The sequence below is a fragment of the Pantherophis guttatus genome, chromosome 4 (genome assembly GCF_059756535.1).
Source record: "Pantherophis guttatus breed Tessera chromosome 4, ASM5975653v1, whole genome shotgun sequence".
NCBI lineage: Eukaryota > Metazoa > Chordata > Lepidosauria > Squamata > Colubridae > Pantherophis > Pantherophis guttatus.
In genome coordinates, this window is record NC_142066.1 from 98,682,411 (window position 1) to 98,704,359 (window position 21,949).

At 42.4% G+C, this 21,949-nt stretch overlaps 1 protein-coding gene across 1 annotated transcript in view; it reads right to left on the bottom strand.

The window, feature by feature from the left end:
* TMEM108 (transmembrane protein 108) overlaps window positions 1-18,541 on the bottom strand; it is a 456,490-nt gene extending 437,949 nt beyond the window's left edge. The window contains exon 1 of the mRNA XM_060685904.2: window positions 18,401-18,541. The gene's annotated coding sequence lies outside the window, so the exon portion shown is untranslated. The remainder of the gene's footprint in view (window positions 1-18,400) is intronic.
* Window positions 18,542-21,949: the final 3,408 nt, after the last annotated feature.

Genomic DNA, 21,949 nt, shown 5'->3' on the forward strand with positions numbered 1-21,949 from the left:
TGACCGCCTGGCAGACCTCCTCAAGGGAGGCCTGCGTGGCCCAGGCCACAGATTTAGCTGCACTCCTAGTGGAGTGGGCATTGATGCGACTGGGAACAGGAAGTGCCTGGACCTGATAGGCCGAGGCAATACAAGCCCTAATCCAGTGACCAATGGTCGAGGATGAGACCTTAGAACCTAGTGAATTTGGTAGGAAGGAGACAAACAAGGCCTCAGATAGTCTGGATGGGGCAGTCCTTTTTAGACAGATTCGGAGAGCCCTCCATACATTTAGTGTATGCCACCTTTGTTCCAAAACATGAGATGGCCTAGGACAGAAATTAGGGATTACTACCTCCTGGGTCCTGTGGAACCAGGAATTAATTTTTAGAATAAACGAAGGATCCAGCCTCAAGACTACTTTTTCGAGATGGAACACACAGAGGTCCTCCTCGGAGATACGTCGAACGGATGTTATGACGACCAAGAAGGCCACCTTCATCGTGAAATACCCGAGGCTGGTAGTCCGAAGAGGCTCAAAGGGGGCCCCAGTCAAGGCATTAAGAACTTTAGTCAGATCCCAGGTGGGATAGCAATGAACAGTTGGGGCTGTAAGTTACCAGCACCCCGTAAAAAGCAGCGAATGACTGGATGGCATGTCAGGGGTTCCCCCGTGTTACCTGACAATACTGTAGAGATGGCCACCACGTGCCTCCGGATGGTGCTGTGAGACAAGCCGCAATCCAGGCTGTCCTGTAGAAACTCAAGTACCTGTGGAACAGAAGCTGAGAGAGAATTAACCTGGTGCACAGTGCACCACGTGGAGAAGGACAGCCAGGTGACATTGTATATTCAGGCTGTGGACCATCACCTGGCCGCTTGTATAGTGCGAATGACCCTGTCAGCGTAACTATCTCTCCTCAGGAGAACCCCCTCAAGTGCCAGGTGGTCAGTCAGAGCCACTGGGGCTCTGGATGAAGCAAGGCCCCCGTCAGAGGGAGATCCTCTCTGTGGGTATCTTCCATGGCCGCGATGCTGAGAGGCTGACAAGGTCTGCAAACTAGGGGCAACGGGGCCAATGAGGGGCCACTAAGATGATCTCTGCTTTGTCTGAAATGACCTTCTGAATTACTGCTGGTATTAGGGGCAGCGGAGGGAAGACATAAAGGAGGCCAGGGGGCCATGGGCAATGGAGGGCGTTGGACCCCTCCACCCCAGGTGTCGGGAACATCGTAAAGTAGCTAGGTAGTTGGTGGTTCAGACTTGACGCAAAAAGGTTGATGGATGGGGTACCGAACTTGTTGTTCATTTCAAGGAAAATGTCTGGGTGGAGCTGCTATTCAGCATTGTCCACCTGAGTCCTGCAGAGTTAGTCCGCTTGGATGCTTGAAGTACCTGCGATGTGCTCTGTCCATAGGGAGAGGATGTTCTTCTTGGCCCACCTGCCGAGGTGAAAGGACTCCTCCATGAATCGCCTGGAGCGGGTCCCCCCTTGGCAATTGACCTGTGCCTTTGCGGCAACGTTGGCGGTCAAGACCAGTACATGGTGATTCTGCAGGGACGGCTGAAAGTGACTGAGGGCCAGGCGAATCGCCTTCAACTCCAGCCAGTTGATTGGATTGGCGAGGTCCTTAGAAGATCACCAACCTTGTGCCATTTGAGAGTTGAGGTGGACCCCCCAGCCAAAGAGGCTGGCATAAGCGTGAGTCTCTGAGGTTCCCTGAAGAGACACCCATTGTCCAGGGCTGCTGACGCCCACCAATGCAGAGACCTCCTGACTTGGAGAAGGATCCTGACGGCAGTCAAGGTGTGAGATTGTTGCGCTTGCTGAAAGGAGAGTAGGAACCACTGGAGGTGGCAAGCATGGAGACGTGCCCAGGGAACGATCTGCATGCATAAGACCATCTTGTCCAATAATTTGGAAAAGGTGGCTATGGGAACCGTGGGATTCTTGTGAATCTGAACTATTAGGTCCTGTATGTCGGTTCTCCGGTGTAAGGAGCCACAGCCAGCCGCCATTTGGCCTTCAGGTCTGCTGGCCACTGACAGAGCCATAGCAACCTCCGGGCTGACACAGCAGATGCCAGGGCCCTCGACGCATATTTGGCCACATTAAAGGTCACGTCAGTAAAAAACTGGGTAGCAGAGATAATTTTGTTGATGCCTTGATGAAGGTGAGCCTCGCTGGGGGCTACCCTGACTTGCAACTGCTGAAGCCACAGAATAGTGGTGTGGTTAAAGAAAGAGGCTGAGGAAGCCTCTGGATAGCCCAGGCCATGGCCAGGTGATTCTTTTTGAACAAGAGATCGAATTTCTTGTCCTCAGGACGGAGGCCTTCTGACGTATCCCCAGCTAAATAAGATGAAGAGGAGGATAGAGCAGCAACTAGGCTGTCCACTGGGGGAACCTGCAACAACTGGGCGAACCTGGGAGTTACAGAGTAGTAGTAGGAGCCTTGGTAGTACAGTGGTTTAATGCACCCTGTAATTAACACAGCTGCCTGCAATTTCTGCAGGTTCGAATCTTACCAGGCTCAAGGTTGACTCAGCCTTCCATCCTTTCTAAGGTAGGTTAAATGAGGACCCAGTTTGTGGGGGCAATAAGCTGACTTTGTATAAATATACAAAAGTATGAAGGCTATTGCTTAACGCATTGTAAGCCACCCTGAGTCTCCGGAGAAGGGCGGCATATAAATCAAATAAAAATAAATAAATAAATAAATAAATAAATAAATAAATAAATAAATAAATAGTATTTTCTATCAGACCCATTCGCTGTGGGAATAGCTGCTGGGTTCGACCATTGCTTTTGCACCACATCAATGAATAATTGTGGGGCCGGAATAAAGAGCTGCTCTGGCACAGGCTCAGAAAAATGCCCGTGTTTGGTCCTGCTGGACATCCTGAGCTTCCTTAGGGTTATTGTCCCCTTTTATGGCTGGAGTGGTTCGCGCCTTGCATAGTAAGGACTTGAACTGGTTTGGAGGAAACAGCCCTGTGAAGGTGGGGCATCCAGGAATACCCCTTCATCATCTGAGAAATCAGAGTGATGTTCGTCCTCCAAGTCAAAAGCCTCACTGCCCCTGGAAGCATTAAGTGAATGAGAGCCGGTCAAACTAGCTGAAGTGGAGGCTTGAACACGTGCAGACTATTCAGAAACCACTGATCCTGAATGATGACCTTGGAATACAGTCGCCATCTGAGAGGCAATGGCCTGGTCAATAAGGAGTTGTAGACCTTCAGGCAGGTCTCTGAAAGGATCAGCAGAATGTCTAATAGCTGAAGTCAAGGCGCTTGTTGAAGCTGCCAAGGCTGATGCGGTGCCAAGGTTAGCTGGCACTGATGGAGCTAACTGGCAATCAAAAGGGTTGTGAATGGGGCCCTGTTCCCCAGAGATCAGCAAGGCTGGATCCGTGGAAGTCTCTCCTGCCCTTTAAGGGGACCAGGCCTGTGGCACGGGAGAAGAGGCATGACTCTGAGATTGATGGGAAGGAGATGGATTACTGGCATGGGATCGAACATCCCATGCAGCTAATTGTAGGGCAGCTTTGGAGACTTGCCTTTCCAAAGACTTAAGTCTCCATTCGAGATCTTTGATCTCTGCCTTAGAAATATGCTTGCGTTTGCAGGATGCCTTCCTGCCAGTGGAGGTCCCAGCCACCTCCCTATCTGAAGAACGATCCGCCATTTGAGAATGTTGTACTCACTGCGACCAAGATGGCATCTGGAGCGTAGATAGGCCTCAAAGGAACCACGAGGCAGGCCAAACGGTGGGACAGTGCCGGTAAAAACCGGGCTAGCCAGCACACACGGGAGCACGACGGATGCTGCTCAAGGGGCAGCTTCTCTAGGTAAACCTAGATCGTGCCAGCTCCCAGCGCCGAAGACCATGCAGTCAAAGCAAGGCTAGACCAGTAGGCCACTTGCGGAGGCTTCAGTAGAGTGCACAAGGCCACTTCGTTGTCGAGGGCTGCTGGGCTTTCCAATCCTCTCGGTGGTGGTAAAGCGGCGAAAAACAGTGAAAAGGCCTGCCACGGTGCTTCAAAGGGCCAACCTTCAGCTGATAGATGGTAAAAATGCTGTGGGTGGCAGCGGCCGGGAGGCGAAACTCCGGAGCTGCTGCTGGAATGTAACTGCCCAAAGTAGTTGGTGGTATAGCTCTAGGAGCTGTTGCTGCCTCGTTGGTGGCATAGAGGGCCGAGAAGGTGGTCACGGTGAAGCACTAAAATGGCAGTCATGGAGGAAGCAATAAAAGGGCTGCTGGTAGACTGGTATGCTCCAAGACTGCTAGTAGACCAGTATGCTCCGGATGATTGCTAGTAGACCGGTATGCTCCTGATGACTGCTGATAGACAGGCATGCTTAGAAAGACTAAGAAAGGTCTGGTAGACCGGTGCCTCTTGAGAATTCTGAAAAAATAGCTGAAAAACTAATGGTGAGATTGAACAGACATGGTCTGAAAGTCAGATCTGCAAGAGATGTTTCTCTCAGGCTGAGTGAGTTGAAACTGGGCCTGAGAGGTAGGAGCAAGGGGCATGGCTGAAAAACTATGACTCAGTCTCTAGGCAGATCTGACTGTAGCAACCCATGTCTGGACGACACCACAGCCTCACTGGAGAATGGAAGGTTATACCGCAAACAGACAGTCTGTTCCAGTAAGTAATTTATCTGCAATTGCCTTATCAGATAAATTTGATTTATCTAACTTATTGGAATGGGACTTACAAACCAAACTTGAAAGGAAACAGCATGTAAAACTTTCTTCCTCTCTCTCAGAGAATGGGCCCCCTCCTTGGAACTCAGCAGCAGCCTTCCTTGAGCAGGAGGGAGATGTAATAAATTTAAAGGGGGAAAATGTGACACATTTCCTCTCTAGACAATGTTTGCTTACAGCTCAAACTGTAAACTCAATCTAGGAACTTTTATCAACTGCCATAAATAAGGTTGACTGCCTGAAAGTTTGTTAGGAGCCACCCAAATACTGCAGAAGGACTTGGGAGGACAACCATGGATAGATATGGGATGGCTAATTCAGAAAATGAAACTAGAGAAGGCCCTTGTCTTCCTTCCAAAAATGTGAACGCTCATAAAGAAAACAATCAGGTAAAGGCCTAAGAGATGACCAATATAACTACAGTCTGCAGACTAACCAGGTTCACTTGCAAATTTATGACAACAGAGTGAATAGAGGGCATTGAAGTGATAGAGAAGCTGTTAGGCTGTCCCTGAGCCAGCTGCTCTGCTGTGAGTTCACTCTGATAGATCTACTACATACAGAGTGGCTGCCAACGAGAAGACAATGTATGAGAATTCTTCTATCATTCAAGCAGTCCACAATTCTCTCTTATGCTCTTTAGAATGAAGTCCTTTCTGAGCACCTTTTCAATATTTCCAATACGGGTCTTTTGCTCAGACAAAGTATGCCCACTCCTGAAACAGCATCACCAAGAGGGAACTGTTGCTTTAAATCCAGGCTGCAAAGCCCTCATGCTGCTAAGCCTGGGGCTGCTGCAGCTGAATTGATCCTGAGAAGGCAAAGGAGTGATATACAAACTATGTTACCCACAACTGCAGAAACTGCTGAGGATGTGCCAGAAGAAATGCTGATTGACCTATTCAGTGCATTGCCTGAACCTGAGCAAGTTAATATTATTCAAAGATTGGATGATCTAAAACAGGGGTCACCAACCTTTTGGACCTCAGGGACCAGTAAATTCATAATTTAAAATCCCACGGACCATTAATATGATCTGCCTAATGACCAGCTGGGTGGGTGTGACTAGATGGTCGTGTGACTGGGTGGGCGTGGCCAACTCAATGTCACTCGCGCCAAGGGGTGCCTCACCTGCCTCTACTTGCCCCTCCCCTGCAGCCACTCCTCACCTCCCCACCCAAGCTCCTTAGGGCCCCAACAGGAAGCAGTTGTTGGAGCTAAGCAGCCACCACGAGAAAGAGTTGGCCAAACAGCTGGCTCAGTTCAAATTGGATCTGACCGAGAATGAGGCTCAGCAGAAGCACCTCACTGAGGACAACGAGCATAGGCTTTCCAAGCAGAGGGAAGACCTGTGGGAGTGCAAAACCAGGTACCGGCACCTGGAGGCTTACCAGGCTGAGATGGTCAGCAGTTCCAGGCCATGATACAGTCCCACTGGAACAAGGCCCTCCGGCTCTTTGCCACCAGCGGCGCTTCTCTCCAGCCTTCGCCCAAAGCCCCACACCAGGAGGCTGAAGCAGACCCCAAGTCAGAATTTCTGCCCACTCCGACCCACACAAAAAGACCTCGAAGGGGGAGAATCTGCAGCAACACAAATATCCATTGCATGCATCCAGCTTAGAGGCTGTATTTTGAGGACCCCTGATTTAGTGCAATACAAAAAATGCTAATAATTTTTCTGCAGACCACCAAAATTTTCTCGCGGACCACCAGTAGTCCACGGACCACCAGTTGGTGACCGATGATCTAAAAGAGGCTCTGACAACAACTCAATCTACAGCAAAGCCTCTATTTAATCTGGCACCCTTAATCGCTCAACCTTGTGACAATATATTTAACCAATAATCTGCCTTTACCTCAATAGTAAAAAAAGGTAGTGTCGCGCAGGCTGACAGTGGGGTAACTGCACTGACTCACCCAGACTCTGAGAAACAGCTGAAAGACAAAGGGCTTCATCATACAGTGCCCCTAAATCGACAAACACTAAGGATATAATCCAGCTTCCATCTTCATTTGACTCAGAAGTTTCCACAACATCTCACAAGATGAATCCTCAGCTACATCCCTCCAAAAATGGACATTCATAGATTTGCAATGGCAGGGGGAGAAATTATATAATGAAGATAAGTATTCGTACTTCCTAGCTGTTAAATTTGGATATGAAGAGTTCACATTAATACTGGTAAATGTGTATATCCCTCCAAACTCATCCCAGTATTATAACTCTGAATACTGGATGGACTTGGAAGTTATCCAAGATGATATATTTGTTATGTACCCTCAGTCCATAGTGGTATTACAAGGAGATTTGAACGCTAGGTTGGGTCCCTCTTTGTATGAGCTCGCCCAGAAGGGAGTCCCAGGGGAGTTTTTTGATAACCACCTTTAGTGGCTCTTGAGAGACCGCAAAAGTAATGCTGCTTGCCTGCTTCCTAGTCTCCTTAATTTTTAAGGTTAATCTCCAAATTCTGGGAGGTAAGAATAAGAATTACATGTATCCTTACACATACCACTCGGCCAATTCAAGCAGTGTACTGGATCTTTTTTGTGCGACTAGAGATAAAGCCGACCTCTTTTCGGAGGTCACAGTACACCTTAGCGACAATAGTGACCATCAGCCTGTAAGTGTGACATTGTGAGGCCGCTCAGATTTAAGACCATATAACATGGCTGACAGATAGCCCACCAAAAAGGTAGAGGTGACTCAAAATAAAAGGTTAATTTGGGCCAAAGTTGATACTAAGGCAATATTAGAATGCCTTAAAACAGAGAATGCTATTAAGTGGGGTAGAACAATCCAGTCATCTACTATGACTGGATGTCAGCCTTCAATGCATTCTCTAATCTCTGTAATATTCTGAAGAATCACCTAAATCTGCTATAAAAAGAGCCCAAGTGGGTAGACCCCATTGGTTGATCCTGAATGCCAGCAACTGAAAAAGAAATTGAAGGCAGCCATGAGGCTTGCCCAGAGGAATCCTACTACTCATATACAAGCTGAGATGTTGCACACAAGAAGGGAATATAAAAAAATTATAACATTAAAGAAAAAAAGTTTTCAGTGACCAGATTGCCATTTCAATCTGGTCAGAACTCAAGTTGGCTGCCAGAAGTCACAACTCAGTAATATTTTGGCACTCTGTAGCAAGTGTCTTGAAGGAACTGAAATTTGCGTTTGACATACAATCTCTGCTGAGGACTGGGAGAATTATTACAAGTGTTTGTTTGCCTCCACGGAACCTGCAGAGAAACTGTCTCTAAGCAGTGATCTAATAAATTCTAGAAACCCCCCCCCTCCTGCCCTCTGGCCACCAGTTCTTGGAAAAGGAGATACAATCCATCATTAAAAGCTTAAAGAGCAATAAAGCCCCAGGTGAGGATTTTTTACCAGCAGAATTATTCAAGAAATTTCCTAATTGGTGGGGCCCAGTATTGGCAGGTCTTTTTATACTTATAAATAACACTTGCCATATACCAGATGGGTGGAAGATGACAATAGTTGTCTCCATATATAAAAAAGGAAATAAAAAGTATCCTAATAATTATAGGCCTATTAGCCTGATTGACATTGCAGCAAAAATATATGCTAGGTTCCTTTTGAACAGAATTGAAATCTGGGTAGAGGAAAACAATATCCTCACAGAAGAACAAGCAGGTTTTAGACAAGGCCAATCCACTATTGATAACTGCTTTGTCTTAAACCATCTAATTGCCAAATATGCCTATAAGAGGAGACCCGTTTGCTGCTTTTATAAACCTTACAGCAGCATTTGATATGGTAAACAGACAAGTACTATGGAGTAAACTGACATCTCTTAAAATAGAACCTAGACTGCTGGCTTTGATTAAAGTTCTTTACACAAGTACCTGTTTGAGGGTGCGGTATGGGATTAATAGGGTTCTGACCAACAGGATTCACACAAATAAAGGGGTAAGGCAAGGGTGTATCCTGGCCCCATTACTATTTAGCTTATATATCAATGACTTGCCAGGGTTAATGAAGGACGCATGGTACACATGCCAAAATCCTAAATACTTATTGTAACAGCTTTCTTTATGCGGATGATATGATTTTATTATCATATTCACTAGTAGGATTACGTAGGCTATTAAGAAGATTCAGCTCTTATTGCCAGGATAACACCCTAGCCCATTAGTAAATCTAAATAGAAAATAATGATGTTTGGAAAACATCATCAGAGATATTAGACAGAGAACCAATTGAACAGGTTAACTAACACCTTTGTATATTTAGGCACAACCTTCTCCAAGACTGGGTCTTGGGCTTGCCATCATCAACGGAGTACACTTAGAGCAAACACCCATTTGAATTTACTGCTTAAATTAAAGAACCATAGTTACCCAGGGACCCTAGCCCCATTAATTAAAGTATACAAAGCTAAGGTTACCCCTATGCTCTTGTATGGAGCAGAGGTTTGGGGTCTATATTCAACCGCAGCCCCAGAACAAACAGAGTCCCAGCATTTGAGATGTATTCTGGGTGTAGATCCAAGAACATCTGCTGCAGCAGTTAGAGATGAATTGGGAATTCATACAATTCATGCACTATCCAAAATTAGAGCATATAAGTACTGGTGCAAAGTCAATGAAATGGAGATTGATATTCTCCCCAATATGTCTACTAGAGCAAATAAAATTACAATCACAAATCTCCTGGATCACCAAACTAACAAATTTTGTAAGAAGCTGTGACCTTCCTGTCTTTTGCGTAATAGGAGAACAATTCAAAAAAAGAGCTGCCCAAAAAATTAAGGATATAGAAGCACAAAATGACATAGCTATCCTTAGTAAGGTGGGTAACTTGAAATGGCTGAGCAAATACAAACATACTTTTCAAGTAGACAGCTATTTGAAGTTACAACTGCCAAAACATCTTAGGGAGATATTTACATGAGCAAGATTTGGACAGCTTGACACAATGGTCAGATATGGGAGATTCAATTCTATACCCTACAATGAGGTTTCTCTGCATTTGCGGAGTGGCAGAGGTAGAAGACCTGGCTCACATCCTATTTGACTGATGCTTGTATAAGGGGGTGAGAGACAGGTACCTTGGTCCATATACCAAACGAATGACCCATTGGGACTCCCATATCAAAACAACTTACTTTATGTGCGGCCAGAACCTGAAAATAACATTTAACACAGCACAACTTAAATCTTAAACAAAATGGTTCGGTTGAGATCTGCATACGTGGGACTGATTGGGGTAGATTGTAAGGATGACACCGAAATATAATTTTATGTCATTTTATTATATTTTATATTATATTGTATCTTATCCTATAACTATTTTATTTTACCCTAATCTTATTTTAAACTGTACAAAATTTTATTGGCGATATGTGTTTGCACCTTGTGCTTTGATATGGTCTATAGGCTAATCAAAGCTATCATTTTAAACTGTATTTTATTCCAATTTCATTTTAAATCGTATTCTATTCCAATTCCATTTTAAATTATTTTTATCAGATTTTAGTAATAATTTGTGTCTGGAACTCTGCACTTTAATATGGCTCAAGGGCTAGTCAGAAAAGTAAAAGTAAAAGTAAATGTAAAAGTAAAAGTAAAAAGTAAAAAAAAGGGCTTGCGCAGCTCAATGAAGCTATCAACTATGCCATGCAGGGCCACCCAAGACGGACAGATCATAGCAGAGAGTTCTGACAAAATGTGATCCCCTGGAGAAGGAAATGGCAACTCACTCCAAGAACAATTCAGCATACACGAGAAACAATTGGATACAATTTTATTAAGAACCAGGGGGGGAAATGATTACAAAATTATACAATTTTTTACTAAGATATAAAATGGAGGAAGAAGTAGTAAAAGAAATGATGATTAGTTGGGCTAAGAACTTGGGGCACAACATAGAATTAGAACAATGAGACAAACTATGGAAAAGGAACTATAAACTTACAACAGCAGTCGCCTACAAACAAATTTCTATAAAATGTTGTATAGATGGCATTTGCCCCCAGCGAGATTGGCCAAAATGTACCCAAATTTATCTCCCAAATGTTGGAGATGCAACCACAAATCCGAAACATTCTATCACATGTGGTGGACATGCCCCATCACAAGGAAATACTGGTGCAAAATTCAAAAATGGCTGGAAGAAATTACAGAGCAAAAAACAGATTTGAAACGGGAAATATTTTTATTAGGAATGCTGGACTCAAAAATGAATAAAAAATTCCAATACATTACACTATACATACGTATATTTATATATATATATTGTAGTTTGCATTGGTATATTGGGTGTGTTTTTGTGTTGTTGTTTTTTTCTTTTTTTTCTTTTTTTTCTTTTTTTTCTTTTTTCTTTTTCCTTCTTTTTTACTGTCTTTTTACTTTTCTTTACTTCATATTTTATAATGTATGCAGTTAATGTGATATTTTATCTTTTTATACTTAATAAAGTTTGTTTTAAAAAAATAAATAAAAAAACACTATACATACTTACCGCAGCAAGAATCATATTCGTACAAAACTGGAAACAAAATAATATACCCTCAGACGAAGTAGTAATTAGGAAAATTCATGAATGTGCAGAAATGGACAAAATGACTATGAGGAAGATAAGGAAGAATTTGGCATTGAGATAGAAACAAATAGATTAGACAAATTATTAATAGGCCCAGAAAAAAAAGTACTATCTAGATTATGTAATTATTTATTAGAATTCAATAGGGCGGAAGAGGTAGTAAAAGAGCCAATGATAGCATGGGCCAAAAATACTGGACATAATATAAATTTGGACGAATGGGAGATGATTTGGAATAGTAACTATAAATTAACAAAAGCGGCAACATACAAAGAAAATCAATATAAAATGCTATACAGATGGCACCTAGGGCCCGCGAGATTAGCAAAAATCTATCCAAATGTAAGCCCCAAATGTTGGAAATGTGGATGTCACCAAGTTACCTTCTTTCACATGTGGTGGACCTGTCCCGAAGTGATGAGGTATTGGAGAAAAATTCAAAATTGGCTACAAGAATCAACCAATGAAAAAATCAAATTGATATCTGAAACATTTCTCCTGGGAATACTAAAGACGAAATATTGGGGGGGGGGGAAAGATATCTAATCATACATATACTCATTGCAGCATGAATATCTTACGCCCAATATTGGAAAGGAAAGGACACACCACCAGAGGAACATATTATTCAGAAGGTTCTAGAATGTGCCAAAATGAACTAATTAACGTTAGTATTAAATGAGAAAGAGGACTCAGAATATTATACGGTATGGAATGACTGGTACAGGTGGATTGATAATAGAATAAAGAATAGATAAAAGTTAATACAAATCTTAAAATGCATATGTAAATGACGCTATATTACGATGAAAAGTAAAAGAATCAATCTAACCTGTGTAGAAAAATAACACTGTCTGACTGATTGTACTGTATTGTATTATAATAAATTTCAATTAAAAAAAATATTAAAGAATTCTACAATGGATGAAGCTCAAATACAAGAGAAATATTTAAAAACCCTTCCCCTTTTCCTTTCCTTAAGTGGTAATAGCTTGTCAAACTTCATGTTTAACTCTTTAATCAGTTATCAACTTTACATTTGTAACCAATTCTAAGTCAGATTCTAACAAGAAACAAGATCTTATTTTGTTTGTTTTATAAATCATCTACCAACATTATAATACTGTAAATAGCAAAAAAGAAAAGAAAAGAAAAAGAAACCAAAACAGGAAATGTTTAACTTAGTACTGATGAACCTTAAATTGGAATAATTGAATAACATTGAACAAAGAGATGTAAATATAAATGAATATAAATCGATAGATAAGAACAATGAATACTACTATGTGTGTTAATATTTATATGTAATGTTATTATACTACTATTGAATAGTAAATGGATATGATAGAATAGAGAACTATAAAAGCAAAATACGTATGCCGATACAGAAAGCTGTAAAATGACTCTAGAGGGTATGTACTCCCCTTCATGGATTACTGCCTTGTCATGGCAAAGGGGCTTGCATAGCTCAATGAAGCTATGCCGTACAGGGACACCCAAGATGGGCAGGTCATAGCAGAAAGTTCTGACAAAACATGATCCCCTGGAGAAGGAAATAGCAACCCACTCCAGTATCTTTGCCATGAAAACCCCATGGACAGTACCAAAAGAAAAAAAGATATGACGCCGGAAGATGAGCCCCTCAGGTCGGAAGGTGTCCAATATGCTACTGGGGAAGAGCAGAGGGCTAGTACTAATAGCGCCAGAAAGAGTGAAGGGACTGGACCAAAACCAAAAGGATGCTCAGCTGTGGATGCATCTGGTGGTGAAAGGAAAGTCTGATGCTGTAAAGATTTTTTCTGCATAGGAACCTGGAATGTAAGATCCATGAATCAAGGCAAGGTGGACATGGTCAAACAAAAGATGACAAGACTGAATATTGACATCTTAGGAATCAGCAAACTAAAACGGACAGGAATGGGTGAATTTAATTCAGATGACCATCAGGCATACTACTGCAGGCAAGAATCCCTCAGAAGAAATGGAATAGCCTTCATAATCAATAAAAGAATAGGAAAAGCAATACTGAGATATAATCCCCAAAATGACAGAATAATCTCAGTTCAAATCCAAGGCAAACCATTCAGTATCACAGTAATCCAAATCTATGCCCCAACCATTGATGCTGAAGAGGATGAAATTGACTGGTTCTATGAAGCCCTACAGCACCTTATAGAATTACCGTATTTTCCAGCATATAAAACGACTTTTTAACACATGAAAATCTTCTCAAAAGTCGGGGGTCGTCTTATACGCCGGGTGTCGTTCTCCTGTAACCAGGCAGACCAGCCCGAAAGGCTCTGACGAGTCTTAAATGGCTCTGGCGATCCAAGCTCTGACAATCTGCTAATCAGGCAACTCAGCTGGGATCGCCAGAGCCATGGAGAAGGGAAAAAATTTTCCCCCTCCAGCTTGCTTACCTTAGCTCAGTGGTTGGGGGTCAAACAACCCTTTCACAGGGGTTTTGCAGGTGGTGGATTACAGAAAAATGAGCGCAGCCCTCGCCATCCGGAATGAATGGTGCTGTTGTGGCGGTGGGGGAGGGGGTGGCAGAAGCGGGAAGAAGCGGAGTTTGCGATGGCTGGAAGCTGTTGGAGTGAAGCACTACTTTCATTTGTACGGCAACAGCATTCCGCCTTAGTATATTTATGCCAGCCAGTGGCGCAAGGCAGCCCTCCTCTCCTGCTGCCTGGGACTCAGAGTGGTAAATGGCGTCTGATCCGGAGAGCAGCTGGATTTTGCTCTCTAATCCGGATGCCAGATCGGCCCCCTGCATACTCTCGTCTCTCGAGGAGCCCGACCAAAGTTTCCAGTGCCACTTCAGGGAGCGCTCCTCGAAAGATGAGATCTTGCAGGGGGCTGATCTGGCGTCTGCAATGGACAGCAAAATCCAGCTGCTCCCCGGACCAGTCACCATTTACTGCTCCGAGTCCCAAGCATCAGGAGATGAGGGCTGCCTTGCGCCGCAAATATACCAAGGCAGAATCCTGATGCTGCACTTTCAGCAGAGAGATGAGGGCTGCCTTGGCCATCGGCTGGCGCAAATATACCAAGGCGAATGCTCATGCCACACAAGTTCAAGTAATGCTTTGCTCCCACACTTCTTCCGGCCCTCAGTTTCTCAGGGAGATGCTTGACTTCCTCTCAGCCCCAAGACACTGGCTGGCCCATGAGATGAGAGAGAGAGAGAAAGAGAGAGAATCAGAATGAGACAGAGAGAGAAAGAGACAAAGAATGAAAGAGAATCAAAGAATCAGAGAGAGAATGAGAGAGAAAGAGAGAAAATGAAAGAGAATCAGAATGAGAGAATCAGAATGAGAGGGAGAGAGTGGGGAGAGAGAGAGAAAGAGGGGGAGAGAAAGAGAGAATGAGAGAGAAAGAGTGGGAGAGAGAGAAAAAGAAAGAGGGGGAGAGAGAAAGAGAAAGGGAGAAAGAGTGGGGGGGAGAGAGAAAGGGGGACAGAGAGAAAGAGAGAATGAGAGTGAGTGGGGGGAGAGAGATAGAGGGGGAGAGAGAAAGAGAGAAAGAGAGAATGTGAGAAAGAGAGAGAGAAAGAGGGGGGAGAAAGAGGATGAGAGAGAGGGGGAGAGAAAGAGAAAGAGTGGGGGAAAGAAAGAATGAGAAAGAGAGGGGGAGAGAGAAAGAGAATGAGAGAGGGGGAGAGAGGGGGGAGAGAAAAAGAGAATGAGAAAGAGTGGGAGAGAAAGAAAGAGAGGGAGAGAGAGAGAGAAAGCGAAAATGAGAGAGAGAGAGAGAGAGAGAGAGAGAGAGGGGGGGGGAGAGGGAGAGAGAGAGAGAGAGAATGAGAGAGAAAGAGTGGGAGACAGAGAGAGAGAGACAGAGAAGAAGGAGAATGCCTGAAGGACCCCATCCCGTACTGGGAATCCAGGTGCTACAGCAAGTGGCGCACTGGATTCGTATTAGTGGTCCGCGAAATTTAAAATTATGAAGTTGGTGGTCCCTGAGGTCCAAAAGGTTGGGGACCCCTGGCCCAAGACCATCGGAAAACACATATTTTTGATGGTTTTAGGAATAACTTTATCGTTGGGGGTCACCACAACATGAGGAACTGTATTAAAGGGTCGTGGCATTAGGAAGGTTGAGAACCACTGCCTTAGCTGCTTGCCTTGCTTCGCTTGCCTGAATCCATTCCATCAGCAAGCAACTCCCTGCCTGCAACAAAACAAAGCTGGCTGAGGAATTCTGGGAGTTGAAGTCTACAAGTCTTAAAGTTGCCAAGGTTGGAGACCCCTGTTCTATTGGGTAATTTTTTTTCCCCTTTGGGATCTTTAAAAAAAAATAGTTAATTGGGGTTTTTTTTAGTTGTTCTTTTTTAGACCTAGCCATTTAAAGTTTAGGAAGTTTTAAATTTAGCTTTCATATAAAAATAAAAATAAAATAAAATAAAATAATATTTGTGCAGCTTTCTGAGATTTAGTGTGTTTCTGTAGTGTTTCACTCTAACTACACAAACACACAAAATCTCACAAAGCTGTATGTGGAATTTTGTGTGTAAGTTGGGTTTTTGGGCTTTTTGTGGCTGTGTAAGGCTGTGTTCTGGTTGGGTGGAGGTGTGTTCTGATTGGTTGGGGGTTTGGCTGTGCTCTGATTGGATGGGGGGGTGTTCTGTTTAGGTGGGGGCTTGGTTGTGCTCGGGTTAGTCTGAGTTGCAGGGGGATTTCAGCTGGTGAGCTGTGTTGCTGTTGTTTGGCTTTATATAGGTTTTCGCGGGTGTTTGTATGGGAACACAGCCAAGCTCCCACCCAATCAGTTCACACCCCCACTGGCAGTTAAAGGAAGAAACAGCTGCGATCACACATTGCTCCTAGAAGCACAAAGCCGAAAACACCAGCCTGAAGATGACGAATGAGACTTCGTCAAAATGTCGCCAAGACACTTCCAATTCTACGCGGGAGAAAACCCGAATAACCAAAGACCTACATATATATATATATATATATATATATATATATATATAGAGAGAGAGAGAGAGAGAGAGAGAGAGAGAGAGAGGGAGAGAGAGAGGGAGAGAGAGAGTCAGAATTTAGCCAACATGACTAGTATTATGAGATAAACCCAGTAGCAAAACACAGCACACAGAGCCTTTAGATAATTAACAGCGGTTTTATCTACAGCTAAATATATATATAGACTTATATGTGGTAAATACCTTATCATACAGCTGCTGACACAAGGCGAGCAATGAGAGACACAATGTGAGAGAACATGAGGAGAAGGGAAATGCCCACTAATTTATTTATTTATTAAATTTATATGCCACCCCTCTCCGGAGACTCAGGGTGGCTCAATGGCTTCCCTTATATAGGCAGCTTCTTACCCAGCTTCTTAAAGTGGCAATAACCCTGTTGCCTCATTCCCACTGCATCAGCTTCCGGTTGCCTCTGCTTACAACCTCTCATTAGCTTACAGCTATTAAATCTACATACCCTGACACACATACATACATACATACATACATACATACATACATACATATATAAAAGCGAAATACCACTCACGCATCATCACAAAATCTACAGAATTATAAATCCTACAAACTTGAAATTTGCCACATATGTTCCTCTTGGCTTCTAGGTGCTTACTAAGAAAGGATTTTTCAAAATGACCATCAGAGCATTAGTGTTTCCTATATTATTATTAACATGCTCCGATACTAAGGAGTTCTACTCCCCCTCCACACCTGAAAAGAAATATGTTTCAAATGCAAAACACAAGCAGAGGAGAAGAGTTTCAATTTCAGTTTTACTTTCACAGCAGCAAGCAGGAGATAGGATAGGGGAGGCTTCTAAGAGAGAGAGGGGGGGAGAGAGAATAATTGTATTAATTTAACTTAATTTAATTTAGTATTGCATTAAAACATATTTTAATGTCACACCTTTAACTGCTTTATGATTTATGAATTTGATTGTAATAAATTAATAGGATTTTCTTCAGTAATCTTTTTATTTATTTATTTATTTATTCTCTCTTCTCTTGAAACAAACTATATATTCTTGGTATCTGGCCTATAGCTCAAAACTTTAATATACAAATGTGAAGTAAGGCAGGGGTGAAATGCTCCCGGTTCGGACCTGATTGCCCAATCCGGTAGTGATGGCGGCGAGTGGTTCGGAGAACCGGTAGCAAAAATCCCTGCCCCCCCCATGCCCAGCTGAGCTGTGCGACTTTTTATTTTTAAAAGCATTTTTTTCTGCAACCTCTTAAGGTTGTAGAAAAAATGCTTTTAAGTTTTTTTTAAAAAAGTTGGCCATGCCCACCGTCACATTAACCCCCCCCATCAAGCCACACCCACAGAACTGGTAGTAACAAATTTTACATTTCACCACTGAAGTAAGGTCTCTACTGCTTAACAGGATTACAAAATCCCTGAGTTATTGAATCCTAAAAATTTCCAATAGAATTCTTGGCGTCTAAAGAATCCTTGAAAGCTTAACTATGGCAGACTAAGCTTACCATAATTAGCTTAGTATCTACACATTCCAGATAACTTTGAAATCAGTCATAGAAACACTTGTGCAAATGACAATGATCATATGGTATCATTTCTGGGAAGAATGAATGATGCTCCAGATACAATATGTGTTTCCTATTGTAGCATGTTAAGCATATAAGAAACACTAGGGAGCAAATAATACTAATCCATGAACTAGTACTGAAAAATCCCTTCCTTACTTAACTATGTACCTGTCACAAACATCTATTCCCAGATAAATTTTCACCTCTACCTCTACCCCACCTCCATATAAATAAATATTATAGTGTACTGTAATATTGGAATAGTAGCCATTTCTTGAGAGGAGGAGAAGTCAATCTTCTCTATCCTGACTACTATTTCCAATACACTGCATAGTCAATCTGATATTGAAATCTGTAAGAAAACCTGCATCCGGTCAGTAAAATGCCATCAATTCTATCAATCCGAAGGGCACCGCCGAATAAATGAGTTGCTGTCCGCTGTAGACCGCGCTACATTTGGAGTGTTATAAGCGGAGATTTGCCGGAGAGATTCACGGGCAACAGGCTTCAAAGATAGTGGTGCGTGTGTGCACGCATGTGCGAGAGAGAGAGAGAGAGAGAGAGAGATCCTTAAGGATATTTTCATGACTGGACTATTTGGCTTACCTCCGCTGAAATGCCGCCCAGAGCTTTCCCAGACTGCTGAGAATAAACCGGGATTCCTTCACCTACATAGGCGGACAACTCGCGACACCTTCCGAGCTGCCAGCAACCCAGAAAGCCAATAGTTCATGTTGCCTAGCATCTGTCATGTGACTGTCGCCGGCCAATCCTTCGGCACTTCGTACGCCGGCTTTCCGTCAGAGCTGTGCTACGGCTCCCAGTTCGGTCGTGTCAGACAATGGGAACGAGTGGAGAGACCCTCTCCTCTTGTTTGTGCAGATAAATGTCACCAGGTTGAAGGTGTGAGCATTTCTCGATTGACAACAGGCAAGACAACGGGGAAAAGGCTTGGAAAGAATTGTGCTGTGAAAATATACAGAAAGCGCTCCAAGGTGGAGGCTTGCATCTTTCCAACGGAATCCGGAGTAGGTAAGTGAACATCAGTGACTGAATAGAAATTAGGATGTTTAAAAGAGCACGGATTGGTTGTTACAGAGATTAGAAGCAAGATTTACAAATGCCTATAATCTCTGTAACAATTTATAAATATTGGATTTTAAATGGACTGAAATCGGATGCCCTATATTTCGCTGGGATTTTGCCAATAAACACTACATTAAAAGCAAGCAGATTTCATTGTAGATTTGCGTTAATTTAATGCTTTATCGGACAAATAAGTAACTCTTAATAAACAGTCAAATACAGATGCACAAAAATGAGATTGCAAGATTTACTGCCAGATAATTAGATACTGAACTGTAACTTAACTATTAAAAGTTGGTATAATATAGTATGTTTGCATTACTCTGAAAACCAAAGTTTTGGTTTCAAAGTTTAAGTTTTGAAATAGAAACTTTTTTATTAAGGGAATTATAGCACAAAGAAGTTTATTTGTACAAATGCTTCATGTAACTTTTCTGTTAATAAAAATAACTTTAATTTAACCAACTTACTGTACAAAAAAGAATTGTACTAAGAAAAGAAAAAAAACAGAAGGCAGTATCATTATTTGGACTACCCAAAGAAATACATCCTTTGAGATTTCTTCAAATAGCGATAAATGGGAGTCATTAAATCTCACGGTTTGGGGATACCTGAATGACCTCAAAATGAATATTATTCCCAGATTAATTTATATTTTGAAAGGAATTCCAGTTCTGAAATATTTTCAGAAAATAAATTCTTTGCTTATGTTGTTGGTTTGATCCCCGAGCTTGGCGATTTGGTTGCAAATATTTCATCCCCATTCAGGAGACATCTTCAGTGCACTTTGGATTGTGCTTGTCTGGGGGAGCACTGCCTTTAAATATCTTTCTGAGTCCTGGTCAGATTTTGGGTTGTATGATTGGCTGGCTGTAATTGCTGAGTCATAGTCCTTGTTTTAAGTACCATCTGTGTGATAATAAATTAGTGCTGGTTATTGTTTGGATGTCTTTTGATGATAACATGGTATGGTTTCAGGTTGATTTGATCGGCTGTGTATGATGTGGTCCGATTTCTTGTGATCTGTGAAATTATAATTTTGTTTGCAGCATGGCTGTTCGTTGGTCTTTAAATGCTGGCTTCGGGATTGTGGTTGATATTATTATTCCATTCTAAGTGATTAGTAGATTGGGTCAATGTCAGTTTGTCTGTTATTGATTTATTGGTGGAAAACCAGGCTTCCAGGAATTCCCTTTCTTTCCTTGACTTTGCCTGGGTTACAACTGTGGCCCCGGTTAGATCGAATTTGTGTCCTTTTGAGTCTTCATGAATGAACATGAGGGATAAAAGGTCATGTCTCTTGATGGCCAGGAAGTATTTGTGCAGTCTGGTTGATTTTATTTTCTTTCTGTTTCTTCTCACAGTTGCTGCATGCCTGAACTTTGGTTTGTTTCTGTCTTCAAAAGGGCATCATCAGAAGACATCTGAACAGCAGCAGCACTAATTTACATCACACAGCAGTACTTAAAACAAGGACTTTGACTCAGCAACTACAGCCAGCCAATCACACAAGCCGAAATCAGACCAGGACTCAGAAAGATATTTAAAGGCCAGTGCTCGCCCAGATAAGCACAATCCAAAGTGCACTGAAGATGTCTCCTCGAGTGGAGATGAAATGTTTGCAACCAAATCACCAAGCTCATGGGTCAAATCAACAACCAACATAACTACCAACCTTAGCTATTAATATACAAAGACATTTCAGATTATTTGTTTAGAAAATTTGTATGGCGTTCTTTGATGCCAAGAATATTTTATATTCAGAATATTTTCAGAAAATGTAATTACCAATAAATGAGGAAGATTTGGTTTTCCAAATCTAGAGCTATACTATCATGCTTACCAATTGCCAAGTATTAAATACTGGAAGCCAACAATTGTTATTAAATTTGTCATTTAGGCAACTTTGGAATATACATATATAGCACCTCCAGTTGGATAAACAGTAATGGTGATGTCAGCGTAACGAGAAGAAGGTTAGGAAAAGAGCTCCCGATCTGATCTTCTTTTCCTTGATTCAGACAGCTTTTTTTTCTGCCAAAACCACCCCCGGAGGGAGCGGGGAGAGTGAGGAGTGCAGGGCGCGTGTGGATGTGATCCGGCGTGCTGAAGGCTTGATCCTCTTTCGGTCTCTGAAGTCAAGGAGAGGGCACTGAGGAATGGCAGCCCCGAAGGAATGACTCACCGTGTTGGATAGGAAGCCGATTGCAGAGAGCTGGAGAACTTGGATTATTGGATTTGTTGTGGATCAATGCTGAACTTGGAGGTGAGGAGTGTGGAGAGAGAGAGTGCGAAGCTCTAATTGCCAGGACAAGCTGTGAGGCGAAATAGCCTCACTTGATCAGCGGCTGAGAGAGAGTAACCCGGACAGTGAAAAAATCTGCCTACTTAATAGGGGAAGATCTGGTAGTGAGGTGTGATTTTTCTCTTTTTTGTATCTGTTATCTCCTTGATTGGATTATACTTATAAATCTGGGACAAACTATTAATAATCTCCCTTACCAAGCTGAATTACTAGCTTTCTGATACTCTATATTTGTAACTGGAAACGTCCTTGCCTGGAACTGTCAGCAATATAAGATCAGCGCCTCCACCCATGGCAGATTTGGAAACTCCAAAAGAATATCGTGGGTGTACTCGGAGGAAGTCTAAAATTTAAAGATTTGGTCCTCCCCCTTTCCTTTTTCCTTTTTCCTTTCCTTTTTGGTTAATCTTTTGACAGCACTCTCCCTCCTTTCCCCAATCCTTATTAACTGATCAGGTCTGAGTGATGTACTAGGCTGAATAGAAACTTAAACAGATTTATAGTATATTTACACTATATACAGAGGGTACTGATCTACTATTGTTATTGTGGAAAATAATCTCTATACTTAATAGATCAGCTAAAAATTGCATATTAATCGTATATATTGGGTTGATTTAAATTAATTGATAAATAGAGAATTTGAGGAAGAGAAAGACAAAGTAAGCTGAAAAATTGGAGAGAACTTTGTATGCTGGGTTGGAAGAAATTTTGGTCTCCAAACAAAAATCAAGGAGGACCTCAAGGAGAGATGTCCATTGCAG